This window comes from Myxocyprinus asiaticus, chromosome 17 (assembly GCF_019703515.2).
Source record: "Myxocyprinus asiaticus isolate MX2 ecotype Aquarium Trade chromosome 17, UBuf_Myxa_2, whole genome shotgun sequence".
Taxonomy (NCBI): Eukaryota; Metazoa; Chordata; class Actinopteri; order Cypriniformes; family Catostomidae; genus Myxocyprinus; species Myxocyprinus asiaticus.
In genome coordinates, this window is record NC_059360.1 from 47,822,501 (window position 1) to 47,835,200 (window position 12,700).

The 12,700-nt window shown below is 35.4% G+C and overlaps 1 protein-coding gene across 1 annotated transcript in view; it reads right to left on the reverse strand.

Moving 5' to 3' along the window:
- The window catches only part of LOC127455177 (serine/threonine-protein kinase PAK 4-like), a 43,150-nt gene that overhangs the window by 29,353 nt on the left and 1,097 nt on the right, over positions 1 to 12,700 (reverse strand). The gene's annotated exons all lie outside the window — the stretch shown is intronic.

The following is a 12,700-nucleotide window of genomic DNA, read 5'->3' on the forward strand; positions in this document are numbered from 1 at the left end:
ACCCAGGAAGGAGGAGGGATGCGCTGTCGTGGAGTCCTCGCCACTGCTGTCTGCCCAAAGGAGCAGCCTTGGCCGTCCACCTGGGGATGGAGGAATAGCCACCGTCCGCGAGGGGAGGAGGGGCTCGCTGCCGGCCACCTGGAATGGTGGAGCTGCTGCCATTGGTGGAGGGGCTCGCTACTGGCCGGCAGAACGTGGAGGGGCGTTCCATCTGCCAGGGTTCGGAGGACTCGCTCCGGTCTGCCCAGGGAGGAGCGGCTGTTGTCCGCCAGAGGGTGGAGTAGTGGTCGAGAACCAGGCGATGGCGTGGTGAGTGGGCACGGCCAGCCTCCAATCGGGCTAATCAGCCGAGGAGAGGGATAAAGCCGAGCTGGATGCGGCAGTTAGAGAGAGAGAGAGCCACACGCAGCTGCCGTGTGTGTTTATGTTTGTGTCTTTTTAAGTTTTCATTAAACATTATTTTGACTGTTCAGCCGGTTCCCGCCTCCTCCTTGCCCATCTTAAACCCTGTTACAATTATGTTATCAAATATTAAAATAACAAATGTTGTTTTTGCCTATGCAGTTTATTGTAACATTAATACATTTAATGCTTAATTTTCAGGATAGTTTTGTATATTTTTGTACGATAAACAATTTTGGCTCCATCTTGGGTTGTATTTGAAAGCTGTTTTAAACCATTCACACACCCAAAGAAAGATGTTGTGAGACTGTTGTTTTGATTTGCCATTTTGGTTTCTCCTTAATTGTTTTGACTCGACTTCCCTTACATACAGAATATACAGTATATCTTAATAGAGTTCTACATCATGAAGCTCAACTTTCATTTTAAGAATATAAACTATCAAAAATGACAATGCATGTTTAAACTTTGAAAGTGAACAATCACTCAATGCATGTTACACAATATCTAATTATAACTTACACTGGAAGAATAGGCAGCATTTTATCTTTACTTAATAAATGTTTAATAATTTATTAAAGCATCAGTGTAATCACCATCCTTTAAAAAAAAAAAAAAGGTCAGAGTGCAGGGTCAGCCATGATATGGGCAGATAGGGTCAAGGGCCTTGCTCAAGGGCCCAACAGTGGCATCTTGGCAGTGCTGGGGTTTGAACCCCCAACCTTCTGATCAGTAACCCAGAGCCTTAGCCACTGAGCCACCACTGCCCCTATGTTTTTGCATATCCCAGCCAAGCTGGGGTCAGAGCGCAGGGTCAGCCACAGTACAGCGCCCCTGGAGCAGATGGGGCCAAGGGCCTTGCTCAAGGGCCCAACGGTGGCATCGTGGCAGTGTTGGGGCTTGAACCCCTGACCATCTAGTCAGTAACCCAGAGCCTTAATCGCCAAGCCACCACTGCCCCTACCCAAGCCTACCACTACCATCTGTCGCTCATCAAGTGATACTGATGAATCGTTCGTTATTATGCTTATGTAAATTAGTAGACGATTGTTGTAAAAACCGTTTTTGATGGTTGACTTGCAAATAAATGTCATTTTATTTTCCTTAACAATTATTTACCCGTAATATTCATGTCAAGCAACACTTTACTGCAGAAAGTTATGGAGAAACAATCTATAACAGCAAATGTTTTGTGCCATGTTCTAGAAACAAATGCCCTTTTTGTACCTTAGTTTCAGATATCAGTTTTAGCGATTAATCAGATTATCGGTTATCGGTAAATATTTATGCTGATAGTTTTATTTTTAATTCCTCATTTTTTTAATTCCTCATCAATAAACCCCATCTTGTGAAATATATATATATATATATATATATATATATATATATATATATATATATATATATATATATATACACAGAACTCTTAATCTGGTGAATATATAGACAATAAAAATATTTATTTGGTATATACTTACATATAGAGCATTGTAACGGAGCCAAGTCTCTGTAGTTTCAAAATAAGAGTCCTCGTGTGTTTTAAGGCTTGTTTATAGTTAATAGTCCCATGTTATGCACCAAATTGTTCTGGTTATTATTAGAATTGTGGTTAAAGGTGCAGTATGAAACAATTTTTTGCCGATGTGTAAACGGCCTGTAACGTAACTTAAAAAATGAGCCCTTCCCGGACTTCCTAGGTTGCCTATTAAAGCCTGTAGACTGATTTTCATGCGAAGAGAGCGGGTCGCTTTTGCCAGTTAAATCCAAAGGATGTGACGTTCATGCGCACTTCCGAGAGCCTTATACTGAATCCCGTCTGGCTAAGCGGGAACGTGATCGTGGTCGAGCGAAAACTAGAGTGAACATCGGCAGGGCATTTGATTCCTGGAGGGACATCGTTCGGTTTTGGGAATTCTTATTGGACGGGTAAACTTACATAACTGCAAAGCATGTGAAATATAGTGCCATAAGGATTGATCTGTGTCATTTTAGATAACTTGATCTTGCCTGCTAACGCTGACGAATCGCAAGCTACCTTGCTTCGTAACTTTCAAATAATTTCAACGATCTTCTCTTTATACTAAAAGTCAGGTATACAGGATAAATTTAAGCAAATACGCTGGTTTCTTGATCGTAGTACAACATGTGACATTCAAAACATACAATAGTGCAACAGTAAACTGTCTGGTATAGTTGGGTAGTATGTAGCTGTATCTGTGTATCAGTATGCTATGTTAGCTGATAAGTAGTTTTAGTTTAGTCTCAAAGTTTGTAGTAAAACAATCATAACTGTGTAATTTTAATTATGCTACCTCATCTGTCAGCATGATGCCGGTGAATCACGTTCAGTCTCTTTGTACGTTACGTCATTGTTTTGGTCGATGCTCGCTCGCGTCCCTACGGAGTGTGTGCACGAGCGCGAGCAACAGGTAGCTGCTGCAGTTCACTTAATGGCCACAGGTGTCACTAATAACAAGGGTTTCTGAATCTTACATACTACACCTTTAAACAATGGCTTGTTTTAAACTGCATCTGGAAATTTATTCATTTTGGACTCTTGTAGTCTCAGTGTCTGTTCCCTTCATAGTAAAGAAAGACCGAGAAATATTTGTATCATTCTATAAATCGATTTTAAAAAACAATCGGCCGATTAATCGGTTATCGGCCTTTTCCACCACCTTAGTTATCGATATCGGCAAATCGGATTCAGTCCTGGATGCTGATTCGTCAATAAAACGTGCCCAAAGAGACCAACAATAAACCTTAGTTTACATCTTACTTCTTGCATCTTAACCTACTTAGACTGGAAGGATGACACTTCATGAGTTTTCTTAATAAATGTTTAATGAAAATGTGTTTAAAAATGTATCAGGCAAATTTCCAGACCCTGACCTGTATTTATCATGAGTTAAACACATCTCTCACTTGAGAACGGTGTTAAAATGGCTTTTTGTCCAACGTTAAGTGTTGATATTGACCTGAGAAGTCAGTGAGTATTTCAGCTGTAGTTTGAGAGGGATTCTGTGGGCGAAATGAGAGTTTAGTCAGTGTGAATCCCAGTGACACGGATACAGCTCCAGTAAATCGCTTAAAACTGATGATGCCAATGCAGGGAAAGAGATTGTGCATCATTCCCGTTGACTAAATTTAGCAGACACTGCATGCTTTTGCAACACTTTTTACTTTTCAGTCAAAGACTTTTGAATATAAAGTAGTTTTGAATATAATTTGTCTCTATGTTAGCACATTAAACAGGACGCATGGTTGAAGAGTTTGTCTGTAAAATTCTGGTTGATGAACTCAGTGGCCTCTTGCTCGGTTTAATCAAAGATGTTCTGGTCTTCTGGGAGTCCCTTAAATAATTGTACTCTCAGCAGATAAAGATGTCTCATCAGGACAGCAGTACGAAGCTGAACCAGTTCTCTGGGGTTTTATTTATTGATGTGGTGAACGTCCCTCGTGAGAGCTTGAACTACATTTGCCTACAAAGGGCCATGATTAATTTTTTGTTGTTCTTTTCTGGCCGTTAGTTTGCATCTCTATGGGACAAAATAGTCACTGTTTCTGATGGCATGAACACAGTTAGCTAAATTTACTACGGCATATTCTGCTTTATTTTTTAGTGATGTCTGTGAAATAATCAGCATGTACACTGAAAAAAAAATTATGTGTTGGATTTACTTAAAATATATGTAGCATTTTTGCTAGAGGTCGACCGATAGTGGATTTTGCAGATACTGAAAAAACTTAGGTGGTGGAAAAGGTTGATAACCAATTAATTGGCTGATAGTTTTTAAAATCGATTTTCTTAGAGGCCATAGAGGCCAGAGTCCAAAATGAATAACTGAATAAAATCCCAGATGTAGTTTATTTTTCAACCAAAATCCCAATAAAATAATAAAAAAGAAGATTGGGTGCATACCGTTGGACTTTTAACTGTAAACATGCCTGAAACACACAAGGGACTCTTATTTTGAAATGACATAGACTTGGGTCCGTTACAATGCATTTAATATTTACCAAATTAAGCTTTTTATTTTTTTTTTCACAATATAAAGTTGGAAACATGAAGAATGTGCTGATGAGTGACATTTCCATATAGTCGCATTTTTCTTTGCAAGCCCTCGCTTCATTTTAAAAAACGTAATTTTCAGAGGAACATGGAGGAGTTAGAAAAAACTGTTGTTGGGGCCTGGGTAGTTCAGCGAGTACTGACGCTGGCTACCACCCCTGGAGTCGCGAGTTCGAATCCAGGGTGTGCTGAGTGACTCCAGCCAGGTCTCCTAAGCAACCAAATTGGCCTGGTTGCTAGGGAGGGTAGGGTCACATGGGGTAACCTCCTCGTGGTCATGATTAGTGGTTCTCGCTCTCAATGGGGCGTGTGGTGAGTTGTGCGTGGATCGTGGAGAGTAGCATGAGCCTCCACATGCTGTGAGTCTCCGCGGTGTCATGCACAACGAGTCACGTGATAAGATGCACGGATTGACGGTCTCAGAAGCGGAGGCAACTGAGACTTGTCCTCCACCACCTGGATTGAGGCGAGTAACCGCACCACCACGAGGACCTACTAAGTAGTGGGAATTGGGCATTCCAAAGGGGATTAATATTTTTTTTTTAAACGTAATTTTCAGAGGAACACGGATGAATTAAAAAAACTATTGAATGTCAACTATTGCCATTGATTTTTGCCGATAACCGATATTTTAAAAAAAAAGCAACTATCGGCACCGATTAATTCGTAAAACCGATATATCGGTCTGCTTCTAATTTTTGCATCACCCTTTTTAAGTAAATTCAACTTATGGTCATTTTATGTCAGCATAACTAGAAAACTTTTGTTAGATATACACAAATGTATCAGTTCATTCAACTTTTTCCTTAAAAAGGTATGTCACATGAATACGATTTAACAACTAATAGCACGTTGTTTCAAATTAGCTTTAATATTATTGTTTCTACCTAATTTAATTGTCTTAAAAGAAAATAACAACTGGATGGATTCCCCAAAGAAGTTTACATTCAGCTATGTACATTTACATGCACAAGGAAAAATTACCTGGATTGAAGAGGATACAACTTCATCAAAGGGAACACTAATCACCCTAATGGTGACTTTATATGAAACAACCAGTTACATTAAAACAACATTAATAATACTAAAAAGAGTTAATAACAACTAACTAAATGCCCCAATAAATTCCTTTTGAATTTATTATTTTACTTTATGTATCACTCTATAATTATAGTTCACCTTATAATGAATATTTTGTTAATTATTATTATATATATATATATATATATATATATATATATATATATATATATAAAAACACAGCGTGAGGTGTCAAAACGGGCAAATACATCTATCTAGCGCATGGTTATATAGGCCAACAAATTAAAAAAGCGCATCCATATTGCCGGTGGTGAATGCCATCAAACAATTAGAAATAACTCCCGTTGTTACACTTGACAACAAATGCCATATGAAGCATATGAAACCTGAGGTATATTAATTTAATTGTGGGATTTCATGTATTAGTAGACTCTCAAACATTATATTTGTTTCTTTCCTTGATTAAGATTTGCAAAACATTCTTTTTAGAGTATTATACAACTATAAATCAACAGATCAAGTACCACAGCCATCATCTGTCACCTTGTAAGATTTCATGCTAATTGTTAGCTAGCAAGCAAAAAAAATAAAAAATGTTCTCGTGTTCAGCAGAAAAAAAAATTTAGAAAAAGAAACAATTTATTTGAGAGAGAGAAAAAATGTTGAGAGAAAAAAAAAAACATTTTGAGAGGAAAAAAATATTATTTTGAAAAAACATTTTTTTTTTTTTTTTTTTTGAACATTTCTTTGAGAGAGAAAAACAATTGACAGAAAAAAAATTTGAGCGAAAAAAAAAAGTTTGAGAGAAAAAAAATCCATTTAGGATATAGGCTCAGGAAGGCACTAAGACACCTAAAAAAAAAGAAAGAATTTACCTAGTAAAAAACATTTTTCACAGTGCAGTTCAGGGCTTCCATTGCGTCTCAATAACTGCTGCAAAACTGCTGCCATACTTGAAAAGAGCCATGTAAAAATAATTTTGCGAAACTGTAGGTATAGTAATGCGATTCTTTAAGACCAGATCAATGAAGACCAGACTTTATGCCAACAGACAAAAGTCTGGCTATGCAAAGATTGCCTTATTGAAATGTTTTCATCTTACCTTCAACTAATTATAATCAAAGCCCTCAATGGAACAATACTTGGAGACTAGAATCCAACTTGAAATCTTTTTTTGTCACTTGTGCCAAACCCAAACCAATGATGTATTTTGTGGCTGTTTGCCATCTTCATCTCTTGATTTGGATGTCTCTTTATATTTTCTTCACTTTTTACCACCTTATTCCCTTTGGAATATTTGGACTCTGTCCCATGAAGAAAGCAATCCCCTGTTCCCTATTCATGTTTGTCTGGGATGGGGCGAGTGGCATCGTTTGTCATTGCTGTGACAGTCCCATCACAGTGACGCCAGTGAAGTGTGAAGCAGTGCTTCAGAAATGCTGTGACAAAATCTAAATGCTCGAGCTGTATGTCATCTGTCCTCATTCACATCTATAGCTCTCACCTCTGCTCCTCATCTGTCACTCATTTCCTCCCTCTGTATCCTCTATATGATCTGCACTTCCTCTATAGAGAATCAGCCATTGATGAGGAATTACACAAGAGTTGCTGACCTGTACTGAACAGTGAATGCAAGTGAGTTTGACCATCTTAAAGACACCGTCAAATAAAAATTGGAGTTTTGTTGCTTTTAGTTCTTCTCTGTTAACTTTGAGGCCATCTACATTTTAGAAAAAATACTATATGTCACAAATAGAGCTATCAATTAATTACAATTTTTAATCGAATTAATAACATGACATACTGATTAATTAATCAAAATAATCATAATTAACACATATCTGTATTTTATGTATTTTCTCAGAAAGACCCCCAAAGTTAATTCAATATAAATGATATATAATAATTCCAATAATTATATATATATATATATGTGTGTGTGTGTGTGTGTGTGTGTGTGCTCGTCCATAGACATTCAGTCTAATTTTCAGTTCAAGCACCACCCTTGTTATTTCATCGAATATCTCGGCCTCAGAGTGGACTAGAAGCTCAATCTTGGTGTCATTAGAAAGCTGAAACCCTCCCCTTCGAAGATAAATAACATTTTATCATAAATTGTTGATAACATATATTTCCGATAATTCGTTTTGCATGCTTTTCCTGCTATTTTGTTCATGACATCTAAGATATAACATTGGATTATTCAGCCAGACAAGCTCACAGACAAGTAAACAATGGCTCATTTTGTAGAAAACTCCCTAAGGTAAAAGCAGATATAATGTTTGTGGCTATTTGTGGCTTACAGCAGTAGTAATCATCGCATTAAAAAGGAGACGTTTATATTTGATGTCGTACAGAAATCAAATTTCACTTTGTTATTCCTTTGAAAATTTAGCGAACTGTGGTATTAGGGGAAAAAACTATAATTATCTATTTAAATGCTATGTGAAAGACTTTTATATTCATATTAATATTTCTACCACATGACCTCTAGGTGGATTTCAGGCTTTATTTTGTTATTTTAAGTAACATAAATGCAGAAGTGATGGTATTCTCTGAAAAGTTCAGATTCTAAGCTTTCATGCGATACCACATACGTATGCCTGATTTATGTTTCCATGGGACTCCATAGAGTTTAAGAGGTTAAGTTTGAAACCTCCCTCTTCATTTTCCAAACGTATTGAGCTTCCTAAGTATGCAGTAATGGAGAGTGTTTTCAAATGTCTCCATTTTCGGTGTAGGAAGCCGCTGTTCCAGTGTGGATGAGAGGCGTGAACGTAATTGATAGACCGATATATCGGTCAGGCCGATTAATCGGCTGATATTTGTCCATTTTGCGATTATCGGCATTGGCCGATAACCTTGTTCACTTGGCTGATGAACAGAAATGTTAACTTCCCCTTGTGTCAGTTTCAAAATCTACCAATAGATTTCTGTTTTCAAGGTTGTTGCTTTTTCCAGCTTAAGCAAATTTGAGTAAAGATTGTTTAAAATAAGTCTTTGTTTCACTTTAGAAATTTTGTGTAGATCTGATTTGCTGTTGTTAATTTGTATGATGCATATCAGTATTTATATTGGCCATCAGCCAACATGCACTCCAGATATTGGTATCAGCACCAGCCATTAATAACCCATATTGGTCAACATAGTAAACGTAGCGAACGCAATGTGTTTTCAGATGAAAATGGATTAGTGTGGACGTGGCCTCAGGGTGAATCTCATGAAACCTTTCAAGAAAATGTCCTGATCATATTTAACCACAAATCAGTAAATATAAATTGGATAAATGTGATGGAAACACTCTGAGTTGGTACTGAAACCCTTTGATTGCAGACTTTGGTATCTTGAGCAAATCTGAGCACAGTTTGAGACATTGTTGAGATCTCTTCTGAAGCTCTAGAGGAGATATGTGAGATTACTAGAGACTTTTTCTCACGAGAAACTTCTGAGAAGCAGGAGACTTGAGCAAAAGTCTACATTTAATCTCATTTCTGTCTGAGAGAAGCAATTTAGATATGAAAGAGATCTCATTTGTAATTTTTCCTGGGTGAGTAGACCAACTGTGTCAGTTGTGTAATGTGATGAGAGTTATCTAGAACGTTGTCGGATTTATTGAATAAGCTGGTTTTTGGTAGTTATCATCAGCATATTGCTGTGCATGTAAACACACTCAATGTCTGTCTAAAAACCTCTATAACTTGCGAGAGCCTTTAGTAACATCTGTATGCATCAAGACAGACACTATAGAAAATATGAGGAATTTGCATTGTGTGTAAAGATTGAATTTTTATTCAAAACTACTCCCGATGATTTAATCCTTTCAGGTGTTTGGTCACAGGTTTAGAAATGAAAGGAATACAAGTTAAGCTCAATCGACAGCATTTGTGGCATAATGTTGATTACCACAAAAAAATTAGTCATTAGTAATTAGTAAAAGTAATCAACATTATGCCTCAAATGCTGATGATTGAGCTTAACTTGTATTGAACCAGGAATATTCCTTTAAGGGAGCTCAAGGCAAAAATGCCACTGAAAGAGACAAAAATGCCCCAGTAATTAAAAATGTGGGGGCAAAAAATGCCCCTATATTGAATTAATCTGTTTTTTTATTTTGAATTTTATTTTTATTGTAACATCCAATATAGTTCTTAATTTTTGATTATAGTCCTATTTATACGTATTTATGCTTCGATTTACGCTTTAAATATGAGTTGATGTTCATTTTAAGGGTGAGAGGTAATGAATTCTCAATTTGAATTATTAAATTGAAGTATTTAACATAAACAGGGGACACACCGTTTGTTTTAAATAGTAAGAAAAAAATGCCTTCATAAAGATTACCAGTGTTGCTGCATATTGTGAAAGTTAATTTCCTAAAAATAAACTTTAAAGTTTCAGTCAATTTCAGTATATTTTTCCTCTACCATCTTGCACAATTCTTATCAAACTATAATTTCCATCTAACTTTAGAGGCAGGTTATTTTAAGGGTTAGGTTAGGGGAACGACCCCATTTTTTTGATAAGAAAAAAAAAGAAAAAAAGATATATATATATATATAGGTTAGGTAAGGTTAGGTTAGATTTGGGTTATATTAGTTTAGGTAAGGTTAGAAGGTTAGGTTATATATATATTATTATTATTATTATTATTATTATTATTATTATTATTATTATTATTATTTATTTATTTATTTATTTATTTATTTCAGGGTTAGAGAAATTAGGGTTCAAAAACATTTAGCCCCTAATTTTACCATTTAGATTTAAATAGCATTAGGGGTCTTGAGGTTAGGGTTAGGTTAGAATTATATTAGGTTAGTTTAGGTATGTTAGGGTAAGGTTAGGTCAGGTTAGGTTAGGTCAAGTTAGAGTTATATTAGGTTAGGTAAGGTTAGGTTAGGTTAGAGTTATATTAGGTTAGGTAGGGTTAGGTTAGATTAGCTAGGTTAGGTAAAGTTAGGTTAGAGTTATATTAAGTTAGTTTATGTATGTTAGGGTACGTTTAGGTCAGGTTAGGTTAGGTCAAGTTAGAGTTATATTAGGTTAGGTAGGGTTAGGTTAGATTAGCTAGGTTAGGTAAAGTTAGGTTAGAGTTATATTAGGTTAGTTTAGGTAAGTTAGGGTAAGTTTAGGTCAGGTTAGGTTAAGTCAAGTTAGAGTTATATTAGGTTAGGTAAGGTTAGGTTAGGTTAGAGTTATATTAGGTTAGGTAGGGTTAGGTTAGATTAGCTAGGTTAGGTAAAGTTAGGTTAGAGTTATATTAGGTTAGTTTAGGTATGTTAGGGTAAGTTTAGGTCAGGTTAGGTTAGGTCAAGTTAGAGTTATATTAGGTTAGGTAAGGTTAGGTTAGGTTAGAGTCATATTAGGTTATATTAGGTTAGATTAGGTATGTTAGGGTAAGGTTAGGTCAGGTTAAGTCAAGTTAGAGTTATATTAGGTTAGGTAAGGTTAGGTTAGATTAGGTTAGGGTTATATTAGGTTAGGTAAGGTTAGGTTAGGTTAGAGTCATATTAGGTTATATTAGGTTAGATTAGGTATGTTAGGGTAAGGTTAGGTCAGGTTAAGTCAAGTTAGAGTTATATTAGGTTAGGTAAGGTTAGGTTAGATTAGGTTAGGGTTATATTAGGTTAGGTAAGGTTAGGTTAGGTTAGGTTAGATTAGGGTTAGGTTAGGTAGCGTTAGGTTAGGGTTATATTAGGTTAGGTAATGTTAGGTCAGGTTAGGTTCAATTAGGGTTATATTAGGTTAGGTAAAGTTAGGTTATATTAGGGTTATATTAGTTTAGGTAAAGTTAGGTTAGGTTAGGTTAGATTAGGGTTATATTAGTTTAGGTAATGTTATGTTAGATTAGGGTTATATTAGTTTAGGTTAGGTTAGGTAAGGTTAGCTTAGATTAGGGTTATATTAGGTTAGATAAAGTTAGGTTAGATTAGGGTTATATTAGGTTAGGTAAAATTAGGTTAGATTAGTGTTATATTAGTTTAGGTAAGGCTAGGTAAGGTTAGGTTAGATTAGATTATGGTTATATTAGGTTAGGTAAAGTTAGGTTAGATTAGGGTTATATTAGTTTAGGTAAGGTTAGGTTAAATTAGATTAGGTTTATATTAGGTTATTTAAGGTTAGGTTAGATTAGGGTTATATTAGGTTAGGAAAATTAGGGTAGATTAGGGTTATATTAGGTTAGGTAAAATTAGGTTAGATTAGGGTTATATTAGGTTAGGTAAGGTTAGGTTAGATTAGATTAGGGTTATATTAGGTTAGGTAAAGTTAGATTAGATTAGGGTTATATTAGGTTAGTTAAAGTTAGGTTAGATTATATTAGGGTTGTATTAGTTTAGGTAAAGTTAGGTTAGATTAGGGTTATATTATTTTAGGTAAGGTTAGGTTAGATTAGATTAGGGTTATATTAGGTTACGTTAGATTAGGGTTTTATTAGGTGAGGTAAGGTTTGGTTATATTAGGTTAGGTCAGGTTATTTTAGATTAAGTAGGTTCGGTTAGATTAGGGTTATATTAGTTTAGGTAAAGTTAGGTCAAATTAGATTAGGTTTATATTAGGTTATTTAAGGTTAGGTTAGATTAGGGTTATATTAGGTTAGGAAAATTAGGGTAGATTAGGGTTATATTATGTTAGTTAAGGTTAGGTTAGATTAGGGTTATATTAGGTTAGGTAAAGTTATGTTAGATTAGGGTTATATTAGGTTAGGTAAAATTAGGTTAGATTAGGGTTATATTAGTTTAGGTAAAGTTAGATTAGATTAGGGTTGTATTAGGTTAGTTAAAGTTAGGTTAGATCATATTAGGTTTGTATTAGGTTAGATAAAGTTAGGTTAGATTAGGGTTATATTAGTTTAGGTAAAGTTAGGTTAGATTAGGGTTATATTAGGTTAGGTAAAATTAGGTTAGATTAGGGTTATATTAGGTTAGGTAAAATTAGGTTAGATTAGGGTTATATTAGGTTAGGTAAGGTTAGGTTAGATTAGATTAGGGTTATATTAGGTTAGGTAAAGTTAGATTAGATTAGGGTTATATTAGGTTAGTTAAAGTTAGGTTAGATTATATTAGGGTTGTATTAGTTTAGGTAAAGTTAGGTTAGATTAGGGTTATATTATTTTAGGTAAGGTTAGGTTAGATTAGATTAGGGTTATATTAGGTTACGTTAGATTAGGGTTTTATTAGGTGAGGT